Source organism: Platichthys flesus, chromosome 22, assembly GCF_949316205.1.
Source record: "Platichthys flesus chromosome 22, fPlaFle2.1, whole genome shotgun sequence".
NCBI classification, from domain to species: domain Eukaryota; kingdom Metazoa; phylum Chordata; class Actinopteri; order Pleuronectiformes; family Pleuronectidae; genus Platichthys; species Platichthys flesus.
In genome coordinates, this window is record NC_084966.1 from 10,622,077 (window position 1) to 10,647,262 (window position 25,186).

The window sequence follows — 25,186 nt, forward strand, 5'->3', positions numbered from 1 at the left end:
AAACACAGCGCCTATGTTTTTCTAGCCTGATAACTGTGTTAAAAAATGTCCAGGTTATTCAAACATATCTGACACTATATTTGAATACTGCATTTTTTGTATTTACAACATTTGTTAAAAAAATAAAAAAACTGGTTGTGACCCTGCTTATTACTTTCTGGTCCCGGCGACGTGGTTTACAGACAGCAAACAGACTTTATTGGAATTCATTTGGTCTGGGGACGCTCGGAGAAACGCTCCCCCCCCCTCTCTTTTTTAAAACCCCGTATTTCACACCGCTTTAATAGTTTCGGCGAGAGTTGCTGTGCAAAATCTCTGTAAACGGCTTCTTCTCCTTCAAATGGCTTCTTTTACAGCCCCCCCGAAAATAGTGAGATATGAGAGGAGAGGACGTGAAATGAATATTTCTTCTCGGGCTGTTAAAACATTTAAATCATTTCAGACGACAACAGTTGGTCGGGAGCAGATGGAAGGATGTAAGGGAAGTGTTCTTTTCGTAGTGAATCTATAAAATGATCAGCTCTCCGTGAATAATACACAATGAGATGTTAGTTGTTGAAAAGTCTCTTCATATATATATATATGTGGGTATATAAATCTTTGAAAATGGTCAACATCACAGAGTCATTCCAACATGCGGCCGCTATAAAAACCTGATGATGATTACAGTCTGCATGGCGTAATAACAAACGCCGCTCTTTTTCCCTCTGACCATTTAACCATCCGAGCCATTACCGCCCGAATAGCCATTACCGACTGTGGGCTCTATTACGGCACAGATAATTTCCCCGCCTCAGCCCCTCCATCCAAGCTGTTCATCCCGCTGTATTCCAGTTGGCCCATTTCAACAACAGCCCCATCGCTCAATTCCACCCTCATCAAAAATAGCCACTGGTGTGACTCCTTTGACGGGTGGTTTGACGGAGGAGATCATCTGGTGGCGGAGTTATAGTTTCAAATTAAAATGGGTCTTTTTAATCCTGCGCTGTTAAGATACTGAGCTTTCTGCTCCTGTAGCAATAACGCAGATTGAGGTCTACCACCATTAACGCTGGACTGTTTATAAAGATGGCGTCTGAAGCCAAACTTCCTGGATATCAACGCTAACGTCTTGGGCTTAAACAGCCAGAATCATCTCACTGAACAAGCGTCGCTCCATTACATTTTTCAATGTCCCATCCATTAAAGGGGACAAGTTATGAAAATTCTACTTTTTTAGTGCTTCTACACGTTAATTTAGGTATCTGGCACGTCTACCGTCCAAAAAAATCTAGAAAAAAACCACTCCCGCGATTTGTTGTGGTTCCTCTATGTCAGAAACGATATGCTAGAGTGCGTCGAATGGGATTACGACCGAAATAAACTTCATAGTCACACCATGCCCATGTAGGGAGTTTTGCTACATGGCCTTGGACGAGCGAGCTAACGCCAGCCGGGCTCCAACGGCCCGGTTAGCTTGCGAGCTAACGCTAGCCGGGCCGGTGGAACTCGGCTAGCGTTAGCTCTCTGCTGCTACCCGTCAGACATTTAAGTGGCCGCATAAACAAGGGACCCCCGGGACACCTCTAAACGTTGACTCAACTGTGTGAAAGGACCCTGCTGCTGCGCCAGCTCAAGCTCCCACTGCTCCCACTGCGGGGCTGCGCTGGGGAGCTGGGGCTCTCGCAGCCAGGATTCAGCCCACCTGACTGGTTCAAAACGAATTGGTTGCAAGATTATAACTTCGTCTCCAGTAGCCCTATTTCTACAGAAGTAATGGATAGCTAAAAATCTGGGTGCTTGTATCTCGTGAAGGAGGGAGGGGGGGTGAGGCAATCAAAACAGGTCAATCTGAGGAGGGCTGTTTTAGACAGGGTAAAAAGGTGCTGTTTTAAATGATCCTTGTGGTATTTTGACCAAAATATGTTACAGACATTCCATTAAGACCCCAAGGAGCCATATCAACTGTGGTAAAATGGGCATAATATGTCCCCTTTAACATGTAGGAAGCTGGATTTACCCCCTACACTGCAGCCACTACATTTTGGGGAGCAGTCGTGCAATTCCTCTCTCCAGATCCACTCTTAAATGTGTGGTGTAAATCAGTTGTAATCCCGGTGAGAAACTAAGAAATACAAAAATCTGACAGGGGCAAAAACAATAAACTCCTCGGTAACAAAGCTGCTGTGGCCTCATCAACTTCTCGATGCGTCATTTGTTTTGTTTTTAGAAGCTCAAAGATTGCATTCCACCGACTCCAGCTGGCAGAGTCTCTGAACCCACCAGCTAATAACCGAGTCACCTCGGGGTGCAGGGTGCAAGCATGCGCTGGCTTAAAAATAGAAAGCAAAGAAAAAAAATCAATCGTTAAAAGAAAAAGGAGAAGAAGAAAAAAAAATCACCTCCCAGCCGCTCCATCACAGGAAGTGCAGCCTCAGCAGCCGTCTATGCAGAAGCGCTCTGATGCAGAGACCAAAGGAAGCGCCGAGCATAAACAGCTGGCCTGGTGTCACAGAGCATCACAAGGGCGTCTTCTGATCGGTCTAATATATTAGGTAATTACTGATACGTGTCACCGCTGTGTGTGTGTGTGTGTGCTGCTGGCGAATGTGGCTGCAAATTAATTCAAAATGTGTCGGACGCACACTCACACCCACGTTCAGTCTGACCAGTTCTTGAACACGTTTCTCCTCACACAGCACATTAGACATTTGAAGCACACGTTATTTGCAGTAAACGAACGGATAGAGGGAGTAAAGTGGTCGTTTTAGGGTCTTGGACATGACTGAACGTGAAGGTTAGGAAGGTTATGTCTTTTAAAGTATCGTCCCGAAGAAAAATAGAAGCTCTATCCCCCCTGTGAATAAATCTTACCTGGAGATGCTGCTCCCCCGCTTGAGTAAGGCATCTCAGCTCCGCGCGTTAAACATTCTGCCCTCTGGCTCGCTGCAAATAACTCTCCGCTTTTAATCCCACCGTGTAAAAGTTCACCCACTGTTCCCGATTTTTTTTCGAACTGCAGGTGTTGAGTTTTAGAGCTTCTGCCTTTTGGAATGGGGTAATGACACCCTCTGGTTAACATCATTTCCATCTCCACTTTCTACCCGGCGTGCTTCAGACACTTCCCTAGTCTCCGGCATTTTGGGCTGAGGATTGTGGGAAACGCCACCTCGCTGCACGAAGAGTTAGGTTTGAGTTTGGGATTCAAAGCAAGAGCCTTGCCCCTGCTTAAAGCTGCTAATCACATATTTAAACCCATGGGCACCGACCTCCCAGATTTCTTCCACAAGAACGTCAAGAATGGCCTTCTTGGCTGCCATAGTCACAAAGTTTGCACATAACAAAATTTAGCTGCATCTCGTCAACCCTAGCTTTGTTTGGGCGGACGTGCCGCCTAGCCGCTAGGCATGTGTTATGCAAATGTGGGGCGCTGTGATGTCAGATGACAATGATTATAGTATTTTTTTAATTGTGTTGCCATTGCCATTTCGAAAAAGGTCTGTATGGACTTGCTGTCATTTGCATTCTTTCCAGATCATTATCTCCCAATCAGAACTTGACGGATAATTCTATTTTTGCCACATGAATGGGAAATCTGCACAACGACCCCCCCCCCCCCCCCCCCCGCAAGCTTCTCACCATTTAATCAATATACAGTGTTCATTCAAAAGCTGGTGTCATAAACGGGAGCCACCGCTGGTTGTCATCGGAGAAAAGATGATGAGAGGACGGAGATAGCAGCTTCACGCACAAGACACTGTTGTGTTTACGCACAACAAATTCACCGCGGCGGTTGTTCTGCATCCGAGCAATTAAACCCCGCCGCCGTCTCCATGACAGCGTGACAGGATGCATATCATCTTTTCAGCCCCCCCCCCCGCCCCACTCACCCCTAAAAAGACGAAACAAAAACAAATCAACCTTACCTGAATCCTCATCATCCCCATCCTCCGAGGGCACGAAAAAGCAATTACACAGAACGTGTGAAAAAAATGCATTTGATCATTTTGATTGCGGTCACTGTCTCCGTAGATGAATGTGTTGGGTCTCGTATATTATCGAACTGAAACGCACACTTCCACCCTTTGGCTTGTTGTCGTGAAGCCTGTGAGAACGGGAATTGTCGTCCATTATTGAATCCCTTTCTGTTTTATGGGGAAAATATCAAATCATAAAAAGCGGCTTTTTTTCAAATTTCTTGAGAGAGACTCAGCCGAGGACATTTATTCAGTTTGATTTTGAGAACCCCCGGTAGCTGTTGGCCTTTCCCGCTAATCTGGCCTTCATTCAGCATCATCAATCCGACGGGAGATTGATTCCCCCGTCAAGTCCACAAACACGCCGGCGGCGAGAGAGCGTGGGCGGAAGGGAGACGAATATGACAACTGCTTCCAAATCACGGCTCCACTGACCACACAGACATAACAGATAAAGACGGAGCAGGGAGCTAATTTCCACCTAAAGACAGTGATCTCATGTTGATTTTGGGGGTTGGAACTCGTCTGTGATTTGCTGCTGCTTTCCAAAGCTGATTGGTTGGTAAGTGTGAGGGAAATCTGGAAATACAAGAAGCTGGAAACACCAAAGTTGTCTATGTGTATTTAATAAGGAGATTTCTGCAGTAAAGATCGACAAAGGGGGTCACAAGGATCTCAGAGTGAAGATGGAGAACAGTCAACTACAAGGACCTTGTATAGGAGGACAAGGCTGTTTGCCTGAGCCAGTTCAGACTGGTTCTGTAGGCGTAGTTTAAGACTGGAACTAAAGCACGGGAATAAAATATTTGCAAACATTTCAATTGGGTTCTTTGGACAGTCAATAAGCAATAGAAACAGGTATATAGAAGGGTCATACAGGTTTCAGGTCATAAACATTTCAGGTCATGAAATGAAATGAAAAGTTTCAACCACACTTAGCTATTTTCCACTACACTAAGTCATTTTTCCAATATATAATCCTGTGTTGCAGAGAAAAATAAATAGCACTGCTGAATCGTTTATAACCTGTTAGTTGCGTATCATGTCTACCCTTACAAGTCCCCCCCCCCGCATTTGCAAAGTCTCTGTAGTGGATGTGTGCAACATGAAGTCAAAAGCAGTGACGGTTATAATAGCCGTGTCCCAATTTCGGGGAGCCGCATCCTTTCGTTGGCTGCGTTTGAAGACAGATGGCGTCACAGCGGTGAAAGAAGGCTGCCCCACTTCAAGGCGCTCCTTCAAACGTGGCCCTCGGAAGCCGTCCTTCCCCTTTCCAGAGCGAGGATCCAATTTTTAACAACAATTTTTTGACCCTGCAACAATGCTGCAGGGTCAAATTTCCTCTGAAATTACAAAATTGCATGTCTTTCGGGGTCTTTTTTAAATTCTATGGCCCATTTTCGGTTTTAATTTTCCTGCTGTAGCTTCCATCAGTCATAGATGACTCACTGTTGATATTTTTTTAATGTTATCCTTTTCACAAAATGTAGATCTATAGTATATTACTGTAAGAGTAATACGCTCGATATACCTGATCTATATCAATGATGTTTAGCCTACTGTAATAATCATTTTTGTATTCTTAGATAATTAATTGAATATTAAAAATATTACTTTCATTTTTTTCATTAGTATGAATCTGATATACTGGTTGATATGGAAACTAGCAAGCAGTTTCCATAGCAGCCAGCATTTTAGCTAAAATCCATTGTTCGGATCAACTTGACTTGGTTTTATCTGGGTAACGACGCTAGCTCAACTTTGCTTTGCCCCAATTCAGGGGCCCCTGTTCTTCAGAGACTGCGTTGGAAGATTGATCGCGTCACGTTCGTCCTGGTTGGCGGGTTCCTCCAAAGGCGGCCGACAACGAGACCTTTTTTTTGTGTAAGTATCCGACTTTAACTACACAAATGGCTCACGTGTTAAGCGAGCAAAAGGGCGTCAACATGTCATTGTCATGTCAAGGTGCAGCTCAGTTGCAAGGTGACGGCAGTAGGGGCGGGGCACAGCTATTTTGCATTTCCATTAAAGTTGGTTGTCATGGCTGTGAAATGATGTGACTCCATGCGGGAAATACTGTTTCACTCTCATGTGACGGGGGAGGGGCACCTTATTTATGACATACAACTCTCCTGTGTCATGTCCTCGAGCCGGTTCCGACGTCATTTGCTCATTTTACTTTACAGCAGTCCCCCGACTCGATATTCACAGGGCGACTTCAAGTGATGCTGAAAAAACCTTGCAAATGCTCATATCTATTTATAAAGCACTCAAGTGTGCTAAATTGTTTGTATAGTCACTCACTCTTTGTTACAGTGTTTTTTTCTGATTCTGCAGCATCAAAACTTTCCTCCCCACGTCATCGAGGGGACTTGATCATTTAACAGCATGTGTTGGTTACAGAGAAATTGGAAATGGTATTTTCTTGAGATCTGCCACACAGCCCCATAATAAATGCATATATATGCAAGATTCAAAGCAATTTCAGATGGTAAAAAACTGGAATGGGATTCGACTGTTGAATACACACAGCTTAGTGAAATGATCTACAATTCTACGTTGTATATGTTGTCAGAAACACATAAGAAGCTTTTCAGGCCATTAAAAAAGGATTATCAGTAAATAATAGTTCATTTTGGAATTGGAGTTTTGCAGGCACAACCCAGACACTCAGCCACTTTCTTTTATTTGCTTATAAACGTAGCCTTGCACGTAAAAAAAGAAAAAATCTGCTTTCGGAATCTAACCACTGTTTAATATTTCAAACTGCATCTGTCAGGGAACAGTACATCATTATAACTCTGTTTTTGTGGCTGAAAGCGCCGTAAAAAAGGCAACGCCGCACTCGCTCCTGGAGGGGATGTCGGAAACCTCATAAATAACACTCGTCCTGTGATAGGTGCAATTTCGGTTTTAACTCTCCGTAGGATTTGAGGAATTCGAGACGCTTGATATAAACGTGGCTCCGTATCAAATGTTTACAAAATCTCATAAATTTTGCAAACCCGACGTGGCGCCATTCTGCGGAGATCCCGTTGAAAAACACATGTTTCAGTTATAAACACAGAATCATAAGGCTGATTTAATAGCTATTTTTAATAATAAAAAGCTGAGGCATCTTATTTGCAACTGCCATAAACAACAGATGGTGCCACGTCTCACACAGACATACACCTGGAGACGGGTTCAAATATTTAAATGTCCTCTCTGAGCAGCTCCACAGTAGAAACATCACCGCTCTCTCTCCCTTTCTCTCGCTCTCGCTCTCTCCGTTGTCATCCTTTTGTTTTTTATGGGTCCAGCGGCAGTTCTGCTTTGGTCAGGTCATAACAAACCGGGGCGTCGGAGAGGATGCATCTGCCTGACGTTTGGAGAAGTGGGGTTGTGCCGTGAAACATTGAGTCAGCTAAAAGGTTTGAGCGCCGTCAGCACCCCGCGGTGCCTCTGCAGTTTAACACGGGGAGCCGAGACGGAGCTGACAGAGGGGGCTGCGGCAGCAACCTCGCAACAACACACACTTAGTGTCTGTCACACGTGCGTAAACACGTCGGGGACCACTGCACCGTTCACGGCCACTGTTTGTAGCACTGTATTAACGTGTCGTTCTGGGAACTCTCCTCTTCGGTTTGCCTAAAGATCATTTTTGAGTTCTCTTTTCGATCACAACTGTTATGTAGTCGGCACAAGTCTAATTGAAAAGCTGCGGCTCTAATTAAATTGAAATCCCACCAGTCGTAGCTCTACATAAAGCACGTGGTACCTGTTTTGAGATTTCATTTCTGGGCTGATGAATTGCATCGCAAAGCTACACCTTGCCCAAGACACCTTCCAGCACATGTGCCCACACACACAAGGCGATATCCCAGTTTCCCTGCAAGTGGCGCCGTTTAAGTCAGAGACACAGGCTGCCCGTGTAACTAATCCCCCCCCCCCTCCCATCCTTTTGTATTGTGTTGAGTTATTTGCTTACTCATATCATCGTATCTTCAGCTGAGCTCGCGTTTTATGATCGGAGAAGAAATACGAGGAGGAGTTCAAATGACTCAACCAGCTGGTACAGGCTATTATCTGGGAGTGTCAATGGCAGGACTGGAATCGCAGTTCGTTTGGATAATTTGACGACGTTTGCGACTCGTTTTGTCTCTCGCCGCCATAATGTGTACTCACATCTGTGCAAACGGGGCGAAGAGAAATCCTCCGCTCGAGGCACTGGTTTATCAGCTTTTCGCGTCCGTGGCTCTGATTGCTAATGGATCCTCTCGAGGTCTGGCAACTATCGAGCATGCTCGGATTTGGAATTTGGACGAGTAGTATTAATGAAGTGTTGCAAATGACTTCTCATATCCGGTCTCAGTCACGCCAAACTGCAAAAGACTACTTATTAGTGGGGACGTTCGCAGTAACAAATCGCTAAAGCCGGTTTCAAGTTCTACGATTAAGCTCATTGTTCTATAAAACCGGAAACCTGCGTCTGAACATCAGGTGTTTAGTGTCTTCAGTGTCCTTAAGAGGTGCTCCACATTGTAAACGTATGTCTCATTGAGCAATGAGAGGTCTTCATTATGCGTCTACTCAAGACAAGATATGCAACACTCCAGCAGCGTGTTTTCTCTTGCGGTGAACTTGGAGTGCATGGGCAATACAGGTCTAAGGGCCGATTCCTAAACACTTTTGGGAGGAGACACTGCGGAATGCTCCATCTAAAAGGGGGCATTACAATGGCCTTTTTTCAAAGGTTGCTGGATTAACATTAGGCGTGACGGAACGCAGATACACTCGGCCAAAGGGGCAGGTTTATTTTGGCTGTCAAGATTCACAAGTAGGGCTTTGTGAAAGGTTAACGCGAGGAAACTGTTGAATATTGGCTGCCTGCAAAGGAACACGCCCCACAAGCGATCGGAGACACATGGACGGAGACAATGATTCTTGAGATCATGGTCGTAAATCTTGCGGTTTTGGGGACAGGGACCAGCGTACGGTGAGCCGGTCACGAGCAAGGCGAGATGGAAGGTCAGCTCCATTCGTGTGATGCAGAGGAAATGGAAATGCAGGACACGGCGCATTGGCTGTAAACCGAGGGACCATCTCACATGTGAAACGTTAGCAGCGTAATCGGGTTACGAATTCCGGAGCCGAAAACGTATATTCCATCTTTTGATACTTGTCCCCATCCTGCAGTTCAATGCTTTTGGTCAGGAACAGAAATAATCCATTATTGCCTTTTTAGTTCTGGTCCATTTAAGGTTCGCCCAGTGTTACTTCAAACCGACCAAGGGTTGTAAACATAACTCACATATCTGACAGGAAGCCCTTCGCCGCTCCAATGTCCTTTGGGCAAAAGTCAAATCAGAGTTTATTCCGGCGACGGACATCAAGTCACGCTGCCCTCGACTGGAAGGTTTTGTTTATTGCCACTGGTGGTAGCTGTGTGACAGAGGTAAATAAATACCTGGATATGAGAAACAGCATTAGAAGTTAGTGAGTTGTGTGGTCTAATGTTGGTGAAAGATCAGGTGTATGCGTTTGGTTTGTTACTCTAAGAGAGAGTGAGCCGGCCGTTAAGTATCAAAGTCCTTTTTAAAGACGTGAGTACCCAGTAGCTTTTCACAGGCGTTATTGTGGTGTCCCCGTTCTACCTTTGGACTGGTACACACCTCAGAGGTCAATCGAGGAGGTTGTTGTACCCTCCAAACTTGATTGTCTTTGATTCGTCCTCGTCAGCAAGTGCAGCTCCGGAGACATAAAATATATCAAAAACCACACACTGGGCTTTTCACAGACCCCGGAAATTCAATATCTTCTCGAGCGTTAAGCCAATTCCAAGTGACAGATTTCTGCCAAGTGGAAATCTGCTCAGGCTGGCACTAATGCAGCCCAATTAGGAAAACTGAAGAGGGCAGGCTTAATCTGGAATGAATAAACTCCATTCTAGTTTATCTGCAGTGTGACGGGGAACCTGTGTTTCCTCAAGCGCTGCATCCATTGATAACCAGACTGTTAAACCCTTTAGGAGTTCTTAGCTTTCTTCTATTATTGTTTCATGGATTTGTGTGGTTAAAAATAAACACGTTTTAGTTTGAGTCTCCTATCAGGCCCAGGGTGAATTCACATGTAATGGCTCAGCTTCTATAATTGGCTATGTCTCAACACATGGAATGAGGGAGCAGTGGCAGTGAGGGACCTTGTGTCCACTTAATGCCTCTCACATAGTGCAGTATATATTAAAATCATAAAAACATCACACTAAACATAAAAAAAATCCCTGTAAAACATGATAGAAAGCACGATTATTCATTAATCCCCATTATAAAAGCCGGATCATTACGTACAGTTGGAAGCTTTCCCTGCTTATTAGGGCTAGAAAGGTGATTTGTCATTTGTAGTAATGTAAAGTGCCAAAACACAGTCAAGGTTATTATTGCAATTAAGTCATATAACTGTCAATAACTCACTTTAAAGCCTCTGGAAAGTGCCGCAAATCAAAAGTAACTGTCCTTAACACTAAATAGTGGCGACTAAATAAGAGAGGGATTGAAGTTGTAATGCCTCAGTGGCGGGGGGAATTATATTTCTTTGTGAACGCGATATAGCGTCATGCCTTGAGGGAATTTCTTCAAATCTGGCACAAATGTGACTCAAAGATAAGATGAGTTCACTTAGACTCGCGGATGGAATAATTTAATTTGGGTGGTTGAAGGGTCAGAGTCTGTGTTACCTCGCGAAACATGTCTTTTGCCTCAAACACAATATTGTCGTAATGTTGTCACTCAAAGTCGGTTTAGATTTCAGCTGCCAAGCCAGAGGGCATGGTGGACATATTTGTATTATTATGCACACTGAAACTGCACTGCTAATTGAAGGAAGGGAGGTTTGTGCGAGTATGTTTTGATCGAATTTGGATTCAAAGGTTCCTAACCTGTGATTGGTCCCATTTCAAACCAATGAGATAAGCGATCGCAAAACAAATACAAGATACGTTTTGCGAAATAACTCACTCTGGCCAGAAATGGACATTGGAGCCAAAAGTTTATTCGGAATAAATGTCTCCAAGACGGTCTTATTCTGAAAGTGTGAACACAGTATTATGATGTGTAGTTGTCCCAAATGGAGTCGTACATTATTTTGTTCGGCCTGATTTCACAGGGTGGGAAAGAACGAGGGTGGAAATCAGTGGAATAAACCTTTTTCACATCCTCCATTACCGGCATTGTGCTGTTGGACTTGTGACAAGCACACAGCACAGGGCTTTACTTTTCCCTGCACCCTTTTTCCCTTTTTGGTAATATCGGGACTGAATTGAATGTTCTGCCCTGCCAGTTCACACTCTCACACCGCTAAATAAGATTTGCATTCTCATTTCACAGACGAAGCCGTGGCTCGTGAGGAGCACAGGCGCAGGCGGGTTTGGAAGGTTCTCGTAGACTGGAGAGGCGTCACGGTGGCTTTGCTCCGTGCACTGTAAGTCCTCGTTATTACCCGGCCAGAGGAATTGGTATCTGTCACTCGCGTACACAGAAAATCCTGATGAAGCTGCTCAAGGAATCCGGGTGCACAGGTGAATCGCCTCACACCAGCCCCCGACAATGACACACAAATATTTCCCCGGGGGTGATCGGCTTAGCGTCGGGCGGCCGTGTTTGGGATTGTGGGATTGACTTGCTCAGTCGAGAAGGAAATAGACATGTTTGACTCTCGTGTCGAGGAAGTCGTGATGGCGTCTGAATCCGAAGCGGTGTGAGCGCTAGGGATCATGTTTGAACGCCAAACACTCACAGGAGAAGACACCAGACTGCGAGTTAATAAAAACACTGGTACACCAAAGGCCAACAGCGTTTTTCCCCTGAACAAAAGCTTCTGTCCTCTTTTTTTTACGAAAGGCCACGACGATTACAAAACCATGTCGATTGGACAAATCAGCAGAAAGAATATTGACTTTAAACTACTACACTTTAAAAGTTTTCTGGAGGCTGCTGTGTGGCGATAACTCCGAGGGAGATTAACAAGCGCAAATGGCTCTTGTTCTGTTTTGCTGGGCACAGATGTAAAGTAGGCCTCGTCTTGATGCTCTGTTGATCGGCCGAACCAACGTGGACGATCTGTGTTTGGAGTGTTTCCACCTGATGCACCTTTACGTTCCACTGCGTTTCAGAGGAAGAGGTTTTACTTATTACTCCTCATTATTTAACAGGTAGCTACATTGTATTGATTATCATTAGGATTGGCACACGCTGTAAATATCTATCAAGCAAAAATCCTTTAAAATTACACATTAGCCATAGGGACCATTTTTCTCAAGAATGAGACTTTGACTGTTACTCAACACTTTTGTATTTTCATGTAAAAAAGATGGTATTACTATCACACGGTTTTGATTGTTATTTTTACTACAAGTTACAAATTAAATACATTTTTCCCTCCTAAATGTCATTTACAGACTTGATCTGATCCCTGTGGTCCGATTCCAGTGGGTTGAGGTTCAGTTTTTGATAGATGGCATTGATATATTCCTACTGTGATTAGTTTTGTCTGTATATGAGCACTGCTACTATAGACGGATGTGCCCGTGGTATATTAAACAGGGTGCATTAATCGCGGCGAAAGGTCCTTCATTTTCTGTTCTCCCATTGCGTTTCTCATTATTCCATCGCTGCTGAGAAATGTCGGCACACCCGTGATGCAAGTTGCAAAAATAGACTGCGAGCAAGGCAGAGAGGAGAGAGAGAAAGAGAGAGAGAGAGAGAGAGAAACAAGCAGGAACAACCAGGGGAAGAGAGGTGGAGAGAAATGCAAGTTGTGGGGGAGAAGGCTAAGAAACAGCATGTGTTCTATCTCCCCAGCCGATTTGTGGGGAGAGCTACATGGGAAGCCGGTGCTAAGCTCCCTGAGAATGCCACCATCACCCACCAGGGAGGCAGAGTAATTACACAGAGCTGGTGTCCCCATTCGCCTACATTAATAAGCCTAAAAGCCCAGCAGCTCAGGCATTAGATAATGAAGATTCACCGAGTGTGCTCAGTGCTAGTTAGCTTTTGTCACTTGCACTGCATGTCGGTGGCTTGGACCTGCACCTTTCCCAAACGTCTCCTCGCCTTCTGCCGATATGTGAGACGTATAGGTCAACATCCGTTTCAAGTCGCCTTTCCGATTGCCGAAATGCGTCTGCAGCTAAAAACACTTGTCCTGTGTGTGTGTGTGCAGCAGTGTGAAGATTCACCAGCTCCATCTGGTCGTGTCAGGCGAACACCTGGAAGTTATAAAGTAGTCAGGGTGTAGAGCGGTCCCTGCTTTGCATGCGAACACTCGCGTCTGTATCTGTACATATATTTCTGTCACCCCGACTCGCGGCTCCCGGCGAGGACGCTCTGCTTGTCCTCGCGTCTACAAGGGAGATGATCTGTAATTAATACGGAGTAATTAGATCCCATCTGTACGGGAATGTAATACAGATGGGAAACGGAGTATTGTTTGACATTGGCGATTTAGCAATGTTTACAAGTTCAACTACCGGGTCAGGCGCTGGCCTGTCACCGTAGCGCTCATAGCACTCTATCCAGTTATGTTTCCTCCCCGTGGCAATGTGTTTACCACCATTCAATATATGGGCAAAAAATAATGAAACCCTGCCCCCTTCGTGTTTAGGGATGGGATTCGGGCCAAACTAAAAGGTCAAAGTACAAAATATTTTAGGTAGGTCTTGTCAGAGTTACTTCTGGTCCCAGTTTGTCCAATCGAAACATGATGAAACGTCATGATTGAGAGCTGAAACTGACCTGGGATTGGTCGAGGGTGTGTGTCGACGGGATCGGGATGCCTCGGCTCCATCCCGCGATCACTCCTGCACAGGCTTCGGCCCCCAAATGATGTTTAGTGGCATAGGCACGAGATGGCAGCATATGTTTCTAGGATATTTCACTTCTGGATAGTGGGCGGAAGTTTAGACGCATCATCTATCTTTATTTAGAGTCAATGGAACAAGCTTATTCTACTATATACCAGTGTTCATTTTGGCAGCTATTTTTGATTTAGTCTTAATCTTAGTCTTTAGACGAAAATGCATATTAGTTTTAGTCACATTTATTCATTTATCCTTCTTAGTTTTAGTCTAGTTTTTTTCCGACAAAAACTAATTACATTTTGATCTAGTTATAGTCACACTTAATAGCCACATTAAACTACTTTTGAATTGTCTTCCCTTCTCAGGCCCAGGGACCCTGTGTTTTGTCTACAACTGCATAATAGTCTAGTTTGCAGTACTTAGGTTGTCCATTAGATATCCCTCCTAGCATAGGTCTATAGCAGGGGTCAGCAGCCTTTATTATCAAAAGCCATTTTGCCTCCTCTTCCCAAATAAAATTTCTCTGGAGCCGAAAAACATATTTGATAATAAATCCAATAAAATAATAAAGTTATATATAAAGTTATACTATACTAAACTATAGTTTGTTGCATTTATGAATTATAGAACGACAGTAAAGAAAACTGTTGACATTTTATTGCTATTTTTACCTGATACAACAAAGGAAAACACCAAACTTCATGAAGAGGAGAAGAAATTACACAGCCAAGTGTAGGCCTACTTTGAAATAAACCCAGGGACCGGTGTGTGTGTGCTATCTGGGAGCACACACTCGGCGACACACTGGCATCCATTATTTTAAAGAAGTGGGAATTGTATCATGAGATCAGATATGTTTTGTGGAAAACCATAACAAAATACAGAGTGTTGTCCGTGAACATTCTACCGGGAGTGTTACCTCCTTACGTTGCCAGGGAACACAATCTGGCCAGCGTCTTCATTTGTCAGAAAAATGCATTTGCAGATTAGTTTCATGCCATTTCTTTGACATATGTTTTGAAAACATTCATCGTCTGTCTTCATTTTTCATCAACGCGCCTTACCTATAATGACATGGGCGGTAATTATGGTACATCACAGCACATCCTTATGGCAGCTGCAGTAAACAGAACCCTCTGCTGCAGTGACAAAGAAGGTTATGTCACTGGGTCCTGATTCAGATCAATGCCATTCAGGGGGCAGCTCCAGTCTCTTCTCTATTCTGTTATATAAATGCAGTTCTATACAGTAAGCCCTCTGTGTGTGAGGACTATGGAAGAGTGTGTCATTTTGCAACAGTGGCGGCAAAAAGATTGCTTCGCTGTCACACACATTTCTGCTTTGGCCATTAAACTGTGTTGAACCGATCCTCCAAGCGCCCTATCGATTCAAAGCCTCAAGCCAAGAAAAAAAGAGTATGTGAGAAAAAATCCATCTCAGAATATTTGCGAAAAGCCATACCCTCATTGATCCGTCCAATCCGAAACACTTCCCAAAGCCAAGGTGAAGGGAAAATAGACAAAATATCCGCCTTGAACTGTTCCGTGTGAAAAATGTCGCCTTTAGAAGTGAGGGGGGGGGGGGGGCAATCATTGATGTACTGATTCCTCCCATGGCCTCTGCGCTGCTGATCAGGAAAAATCCGCTTTGAAAGCGGACCTTCTTTTTCCACACATCAAAGGCTTTGGCATTCATACGTGTCAGTCGGCCACGAGCTGTGCAATTCACAGGATCCGTCTCTGGTCGCGTCTAAGTGGACGGAAAAATGCAGGGAGCCTTTTTCCGATGCATTATGAATAGAAAACTGTGTAATGGCTCAATATTCTGAGGTGTATAGAATGTGGTGTGCACCTCTTGACAGGTCGAATTTCTGTTTGCACTTAATGTTCCCAGATATCTATGTTGTTTACTCCGTCATGAAATCTGTGGAGATAAGATAGGTGGGACTTGTGTTGCCTGGACTCCGTGCCACCTCCCTGACAACTACACACAACTGAATCACTGCCTCTGAGACAACAGCAGAGACGTGTGTTGTCTGAGAACCGAACGCAGGGTGGTAAATCCGGTTTTCTTGTTATTACCTAACCTAGAGATTTCATAGAGGGACGCAAAGCAGCACATTGTGACATTGACGGCAGCGCTGATAGCCACGATCCGGAGGGAGACGCATCTTCAGGGAGAGATAATGGAACAAACGCACCGTTAAGTGACAATTTTACAATGGCAGGGAACAAAGGGACTGAAGATAAAAATAAAAGTTTTTTACAGAATTTTAGCCTGAACCGAGGATTAGTGTACCTAGTTAGTCAAAGTGGACGGTGACACATGCTCACTGTCGTGTTGCGGATGCTCTCATGCACAACACACTTGAGAAAAAGTTTGAAATGATCCGCGGCTGTTTTTAAAACCGCTTGACTGAGCACTGAACTGCTGCACATTTGAAAAAAACCTGCACTCGAGGCACATCTCCACTGAGATAAATGATCATACTGCAAAGGAAATGGAAAAAAAAACAAAACACTGTACCTATCGTAATTTACTACTTATCAAAGAATCTGCCGCTCATGTCGGCTCCACCGAATGAAGAAAACGCAGAATTCCCACAGGAATGGTTCAGATATATCGGTCGTCATTGTGTGTTGTGGAAAATCTGGTTTATTAATACAAATGTATGTATAATACTCTTGCGTTAGATGTATCAGGCTCCATTGATGCCATTTTAAAGTGTGTAAGGAAAAGCTGAGTCATGTTTGAGGCTGCAACTCGGCCTCCTCTGTATTGGCAGGATACCGGGCCTTCTGCTGATTAGCCAGCAGTTTCACAGCGGCGGATTGCAGCCGATTCAACGCGGGGCTCTTCATCAGCATGAGAGGGCTTCCAATAATGAAAGAGGACAAAGTGAAGACGGGGATTTTCGACAACGTCCCGGTAGATACGCTGCAGAGTCCTCAATTGATCTTTGATCTTGGCCCAACGCTTGCCGGAGCCACGGTACAGAAACCTTCATGGACCCCGCTCGTTTCTGAGATAAGAAACCTCAGGATAATTAACCTCATCGGACCTACTCGCACTCTTTGACCCACAGAAATGTGTCTAGACGAGGATAGCCAATCAGGTTTGTGGAATATCGGACAATCTGAGGATGTCTGGAGGGTTTCGTGAAGAGACGGGCAGGCCATCAATCAAACTTGGCACTATTCTCCAAGGATTTGATCTTGTTCATACTTAAGACTGTGAGTTGTATCTTTTTATTAACCTTTTACAGTTCACTCATATTTTTAACTTCCACCTTACATGCTCTATTAAACAGTTAAAGGTGCAAATGATAGACAAATGCACCGGTGGAGCTTGAATAGGGCCCGATGCCTCTCAGATGACTTCTTACCTCTTCTATATCAAAAAGACGTCCTCATATATTAAAGTAAAGATCCTGTACGTTCACACCTTTCTTCAACCGTAGATGGTGAGCCCAGATGGGGGGGTCAGCGGGTCGAGTGCTTGAAACAAGTGTCCGATGTAACATGTTCGGGACTGATCAATTATCTTTTATAAGGCCGGTTCATCGGTGAACTTTGTAGCACTTTAGACAGGCTTAGAAAGTTATGAAACTTTGCAGGAAATTCAAGGTATTCAGATATTTTAGTATTCTGGAGTAATCAGAATTGGGCTTGGCAGCATGGCTCAACAACGCCCCCTGGAACCAGCCCCTAGGTTTCCCCTTCAATTGGCACATAGGTGTATTGTGACCAGTCATGAAAAAAAGTCTCAAAGAGCATTATGAAAAACGCAAAATAGCCATTTTGCATTTAGTGGCCATTCAAAGTTTTTACTTCAGAACAACTTCCAATTGAGATGAGTGTCATAACAACGAGATGGAGATACTTGGTGTGACCATGGCGTGGCGTCAAAGTTTGATTACACACCAATAAAACATGATGTTCTGTACCGCGGACATACATGGACCATGAATCCTATGATGCTCAGCCTTAAACAAACAACTCCACTCCTGCAGTGACAGTGTCAGTGGTCATAGATCAAAGGCAACTATGATCCTTTGCTCCTTTGATCCATTGATCTCTGTGAGATTCCATGTTGAGCGAAACACTCGTTGAGCTCAGGAAATACTGGTCCCGTTTTCCGCGCATTTGTGAAAGCACCCACGATGTTCCAAAGCTGCGGTTGGACGTTTAATATAAGGACACATTAAACCTATTCCCTCCGGCAGGATGCTGCGGACCATCAGGACCAAAACCTCCCGCAACAAGACCAGCTTCTTCCTGGCCGCAGTTGACCTTATCAACAAGGCCTGGGACCCCAACCTGACTTGGACTCTTATCCTGGCCCCACGCCTCAATTCTGTGTTACATTAACACACACAACAGTATATTGCATATTGCACATCCACATTTTTCTCCTGTTATGCATCTAACTTTTTATATCTTGTATATATTTTTTTTTTGTTTTATATATAGTTATTTCTTTCTATGTGAAGTACTTATTGTGTTTGATGTTCAATGTACACACCTTTTTCACCAAAGAAAATTCCAGGTCGGTGTAAAACTACTTGGCAATGAATCCTTTCTGATTCTGATTCTGATTCTGATAACTCCGGAGAATGTCCCGGCCAGTAAAGAAAACTGTTGACATTTTATTGCTATTTTTACCTGATACAACAAAGGAAAACACCAAACTTCATGAAGAGGAGAAGAAATTACACAGCCAAGTGTAGACCTACTTTGAAATAAATCCAGGGAACGGTGTGTGTGCGCTATCTGGGAGCACACACTCGGCGACACACTGGCATCCATTATTTTAAAGGAGTGGGAATTGTATCATGACATCAGATATGTTTTGTGGAAAACCATAACAAAATACAGAGTGTTGTCCGTGAACATTCTACCGGGAGTGTTACCTCCTTACGTTGCCAGGGAACACAATCTGGCCAGTGTTTTCATTTGTCAGAAAAATGCATTTGCAGATTAGTTTCATGCCATTTCTTTGACATATGTTTTGAAAACATTCATCGTCTGTCTTCATTTTTCATCAACGCGCCTTACCTATAATGACATGGGCGGTAATTATGGTACATCACAGCACATCCTTATGGCAGCTGCAGTAAACAGCAGGACATTTGCGTTCTCACGTGCAGCCCCCTCCGGACAACTCCGGTAGAATGTCCAGCGTTCCGGTGCGTGCGTCGAAAGGCGCCAATCCGATACTACCCGACGTTTTGGGAGAAGTGCAGTCTTAGCATCTTTAAAATGAGTCTCCCTCGTCACTTCACAGATCTCTGTGCTCATCTATGTAATCATGCTCTTTGAAGGTTTATTAATAGCAACACTTAGGTCCCTCCCATGTATTATTGAAATACTTCTGACTGCTTTTCCACTGCTGTTTCATCCCTTGTGTTGAGGGATGGTTTAAACTCCTTGTTTTGAACCAAGCACCTATGCTGGCTGCAAAGCAGGCAACAGAAGCGTGAGACCTCTGTACTCGCTGCCAATGCCTCCCTTTCCCCAAACGCCTGCAGAAGCGCTTAGTCATCACCAAGAGTGCTTTGTTGTTGGCACTTAGACTAAGCACATTTTACCTGCTTATCTTATTACCCAGGTGTCAGCGGCGAGGCGCGCTGGTAATTGAGGGGGACAGCGTGCCAGTCGAGGTGGTTCCCATTCGTTTAGTTGATTGCATTGTTGTCATTGGACGGGAATCCATGTATAGACGAGAACATGACGGGGCTGTAATCAGAGTTCAATGGGGGAACGCGTCGCTCGGATGACATCGTGATTACAGATTAAAGCTCTGTTGTCGTATTCGGAGATTAATTACGAAGAAACAGCGGTGAGTAGAAGCCTTTCATGCAGAAATCACTTTTAACAATTTCCCCCCTCATCATCGATCAAAATGTTTATTTGAGAAAAACAGAAACGTTGAGCTCTTTGTCTGTAAACCAATTCCAGACAGCTGGTGTTGTCAAAACGACTTTGGGAGGGAAGAAGCGCAAATAAGATTATGACGGATGCACTTTTTTTGTTGTTGTTGGAAAGTCCTGTGAGGCAGGTGGCAGGAAACGTTAGCGAGCTGTGACGGAGAAGAAGCGACAAAGAAGTTGGCTGTGTGGATGTGTGTCGGCTAACCAGCTGAAATTTTGGGTCTGGAGAAATACTTTGGACAACAAACAGAAGCTACTGTTTTCTATTGCTTGAGCGAAGAATGCTTAATCCTGTAAAAGCTCTTCCTTGGCACTTGTGCTCAGATTGTCGGCCTTTGGTCCATTTGATTAGATCCAGGATGTTTATTTCTTCCTCAAGAAATAACACATAGATCTTTGGGAAAATCAGATACTTAGCTGCAGCTTTATTGGATTTAAAGGGCCTGTTGGGCCTTGGTGGACGTACTGTATGTGCTCTACTGAGTGCATTTCTGGTTTTTCTCTTGTTTCCCAAATAGCTGAGCAGTTTGTCAATGTTAATTGCTAAATTTCAACCGTTAGCTCGAGAAAAATATAATTTGGCCTCCGCCCAAAGTGTTCTTCTTATTTAAATGTCAGCCTCTGCTCGGTTCACGCGGGGGAGCACAGATGTCTGACACCATGCGACGGCTAATGACAAGGCTTCAGAGGGGGACGAGTCAGCCGAGAGTCGGCTGGGTCACCGTGTGACATGGCAAAACAAGATGTCAGAAGTGTCCTCCCAACCGAGAGAGCGGGGGGGAATGGAGAGAGGGGCTGGCTGACGAGGGAGGAGGGAGGAGGGGGCGGAGCGTCGGGACTGCACGAGCACCGAGAAAAACAAGACGCTTCCCCTGCGTCACGGCGGGATGGACGGCGCCCGCCGACCGATAAATCAGAGGCGGTGGAAAAAAAGGGCAGGATGCTGAGAAGGGTATTCGGAGCGACGCCACCCCCGCGCTCCGGATTGTCCGGAGAGGAGAGACGTGTCGGGAATGTGGGACTGCATGCAGAGTGAGAGAGAGAGAGAGAGAGTGTTAGAAGGGGAGAGAGAGAGAGAGAGAGAGAGAGAGAGAGAGAGAGAGAGAGAGAGAGAGAGAGAGAGAGAGAGAGATGAGCCTGCCCTAATTTAGCCTGTCTGATGAAAAATGGACAGGAAAGTGCTTACTTGGCTTGCCCTTCCCTCCACTCCAACGCTCCAACTCCTCCTCATCCACCCCCTGCTCACCCCAACACTCTTCCTTCCCCCCCTTCATACCGACCATGCCCTTTCCACTCCCCCTGTCTCACACCCCACCTTTGAGGTATTCATTCACTTGAGTATTTCTTTATTTCATGTTACTTTATACTCCTCTACCCTCGTGCAACTACACTTCACAGGTTTTCTCCACTGCACTTTTTCCAACACCTGTAATTGATAGTTAATTTTCAGAATAAGCCTTTACAAAAAATAGGTTTCCTAAAAGGTTGAATTTCATCCTTACAGCCTCGTAAATCATATCTTCACTCCTCAGATGTATCTATACAACCTTTGAATGGGCCAGTTACTTTCTTCCTAACAACATGTAGAATGGTTTAAACTACTACTACTCATATGGACGCATCCGTATTCATAATCAAATAAGATTATATTATAATCTCAGATACAGGATTATCTTAAATTCGCATCTGCATGAAGGAAAATTTGACTTTTTAAATCGAATTATTATTATTTTGCTTTGGCCGGATTTTTCAGGGTCTAGACAAGCTCAGAAAGTTATGAAACTTTGCAGGAAATTCAAGGTATTCAGATATTTTAGTATTCTGGAGTAATCAGAATTGGGCGTGGCAAAATGGCTCAACAACGCCCCCTGGAAACAGCCCCTAGATTCCCCCTTCAATCGGGACATAGGTGTATCGTGACCAGTCATGAAAAAAAGTGGCCATTTTGGCCATATTCAAAGTTTTTACTTCAGAACAATTTCAAATTGAGATGAGTGTCATAACAACAAGATGGAGATACTTGGTGTGACCATGGCGTGGCGTCAGAGTTTGATTACACACCAATTAACATGATGTTCTGTACCGCGGACATACATGGACCATGAATCCTATGATGCTGAGCCGTAAACAAACAACTCCACTCCTGCAGTGACAGTGTCGGTGGTCATAGATCAAAGGCAACTATGATCCTTTGCTCCTTGGATCCATTGATCCATAGATGTGATCAGGACTATATAATAATCTTCTCTATGAACAAATCTCATCTGGAGCAAACTCTGTGATGGACAGAAAACACAGCAAGGTGAGATCATTTTTGAACCTCCATCTTTTGTTTTATTTCTTTCTTGGGTTGAAAGAATTTTTGGAATGCGGGGTTTTGAGAGTCATGAGACCCAGACATCAGCAGCTCACTAAACTCACTTACGTGCAATTTCTCAACTTCTGTCTCTCTTTACAGACAGTGTTAATGTTGGTGTAAACATACTGGTTCCTAAACTAGGGGTCATATTCATTCAGATGATTGCCAAGGTCTTCGGGGTCACATGGTTGCTGCTTTGTAGAATGGTATGTGTTATATGATAATTATCATAAAGGCCGCAAATGCCTTATGATAAACTGGTTCTTTTGTTGAAGCTCTTTAACTTAACACCCACTACCGCAGTAATCAACACATTGTGTAGGTCATATACAAAGGGGGATCAAACTCACTTCTGTTTGACTGGAGGATTAGTTTGACTTGACTGACATGTTATTTCACCCCCGAGGATTTAACCACAAAGTTGTCACAAATCTACAATATTGGTTCATTTACAATGGTTAGGTTCACTGCAGCGTTTTGTAGTTACTGTGGTTTCTCAGAAATGGAACCATTCTCCAGAGTGCTGATGATGCATTAGGATGAATGCTCAGTTGATGAATATCCAGTTCAGTGGACAAGTTGCACAACACTTCATTTTTGCCTACATTATTGGAGTTTACGATTTTTTCCCTTTATTAGGCCCCGAGCAATGACAGGCAAGGACAGACAGTGAGGCCCTATTGAAATTGTAAGGATTATTATTATTTTTTACAGGCAAATGATTAAGCTTTTTGAGGGCAAAAAAAAAAATGCTATAGATGCAATTTGAAAAATGCATCAGGAAACCTGCTATTTTGCATTTAGTGGCCATTTTGGCCAAATTCCACATATTTACTTCAGATCAACTTCAACATGAGATGAGTGTCATAAAAACAAGATGGAGATATTTGGTGTGACCATGGCGTGGCGTCAAAGTTTGTTTACACGCCAATAAAACACGACATTCTGTACCGCGGACATACATGGACCATGAATCCTATGATGCTGAGCCGTAAACAAACAACTCCACTCCTGCAGTGATAGTCAGTGGTCATAGATCATAGGCTGTGAACTATGCTCCTTTGCTCCTCTGCTCCTCTGCTCCTCTGCTCCTTTGATCCATTGATACATTGATGTGATCCCGGAGATGCCAGAGATGCCGACCTGGTGAAAGAGATCCAACTGAAAACATTAAACAAGGAGACAAAACCACTTTCCTAGCTGAGGACGACAGAGCGCTACCTGAAGATCACGTTCCCTCCAATTGTCAAGTCCAGGAAACGTCCCACTCCTAAAGCACCGACTGACAAGTCCCACAATATGGACCCTTTCACCCAGAGGAGGACCAGGCCCATCATGGTCACAAGTCTGAAGAAGGAGTCCGTCCGTACAGCTGTTTACTCTGAGATGGACTTGAGGTACGGCCCTGGGTTCCAACCAGAGAATGAGGACAGAGCCCCCCCACCATCCTGCCACGACCTCCCAAAAACAAATCCCTCATCCTGGACAGGTCCTTGTACATTAGTAATTTTATGGGAATGACATTAAACTATATCAATATTTAATACAAAATAAAAAAAAATCGAATAAATTGTATTTGCCTGTGTGTGTGTTTCTATTAGTCTTTACAGAGATACAATATACAAGATACATGAACTAATCCAACACACATGCACAGACACACTACAGGCAAATGGGAGCAATTTGTCCCATCTGGTGAAAACAGCAGGACACACAGAGTAGTGGGCAGCCATGCACGGCAGGCGGGTAGCAGATTTTGGGGGAGTAAGGTGCCTTGCTCAGGGGCACTTAGACAGTGGGGTAGGGAGAGTCCGCTTGGACTTTTGAACCGATCCAGGTGTTGTCCATCCAGGTATGTTTCTTGACACTCCGGGAGTCGAACCAGAGACCTTCCAGTCTGATGTCCGTAATGTTCTGCCCCTAGTCCAATTTTTTTTAGTATTACAAAATTCAGTATTACAGCATTGGTTTTGTTTCTTAATGTGTTTGAATATGTCACTTGTTACACTTGCAGTATGTGCCTACTGCTAGTTTTACTTCAGTAAAAAACAGGGATACTCTTCTTTCACTGCCAGTTTAACTTATCAGGAATTATTATCAGCTTTTCCTAGTAGTTGGGTACACCTTGGACCGGGATTCAAAATTGGAACCCCCCGGCTCTGAGGATCCCGCCCTTCCAATGTGACATAGCTGATAAACATTTGCATCCTATTGTTATCTAAACATTGTAGGCACATATGGACGTGTTCATATGCTAATACCAGATATTATGAGTCTCTACATCTATCAGTGGCCACCTGTTGGGGTGGAAATGCACTTGCACAAATGCAAAGATTTAATTTCACTGTTGGAGCCGGGAAATGTTCTGATGAGCCATCCCTGAAGGTGCAGCAGAACAAAGGTGAGAAGCACCACCCCATATTCACTAAGGCTATGAAATTATATCAGTTTTTTTCCCAAACATGCTGGACTCTAATATTTCCCTTTGCCAATATTTCTGGACCCCTGTGTCCCAGCTGTAATTTCTGCCTCAGCACTTGCTCAAACTCTCCCAAGATTGGGATTCATGAAGCAGCGCCACATGCCACGATGAGTACCCTTTGTTCCTCAACAAACATATAAATATTATATTCACACCTCATCCAAACTTTGGGCCGTCATGCCACCTTCTCGCCTCTCCTGCCACGACGCTTCTCAGTGGACGCGCTGTCCCGCAGAGGTGTTAATCTAATTAGTGTTGCATCCCTCCGATCCGTTTTTTCTCTTTCTGTGATCTCTCATCACCCAGTCACTGCCGTCTGATCCCACTGTCGGGTTATCCCAGTGGCGGAGGTGGTGCCGCCCTTCACGCCCAGTCTGATCCGCGCGATGTGCGACATGTGAACAGCGAGTCGCTTCCCTGCGGAGCAGTCGATGTCCCTTCACTTCCCGTGTAATGAACTCTGACACCCTCTTTGAAGACTGTGTCCATCGCAATAGCTGTACTCCTTTGCTTCCTCTGTACAACAGTCGTACGACAATTCTTCTGTACGAAAGAGAGAAAAAACATTAACACCTTCTTCTCAAGAGCCACAAACTTCTAATATATTGCTTCAAAGTTTCCA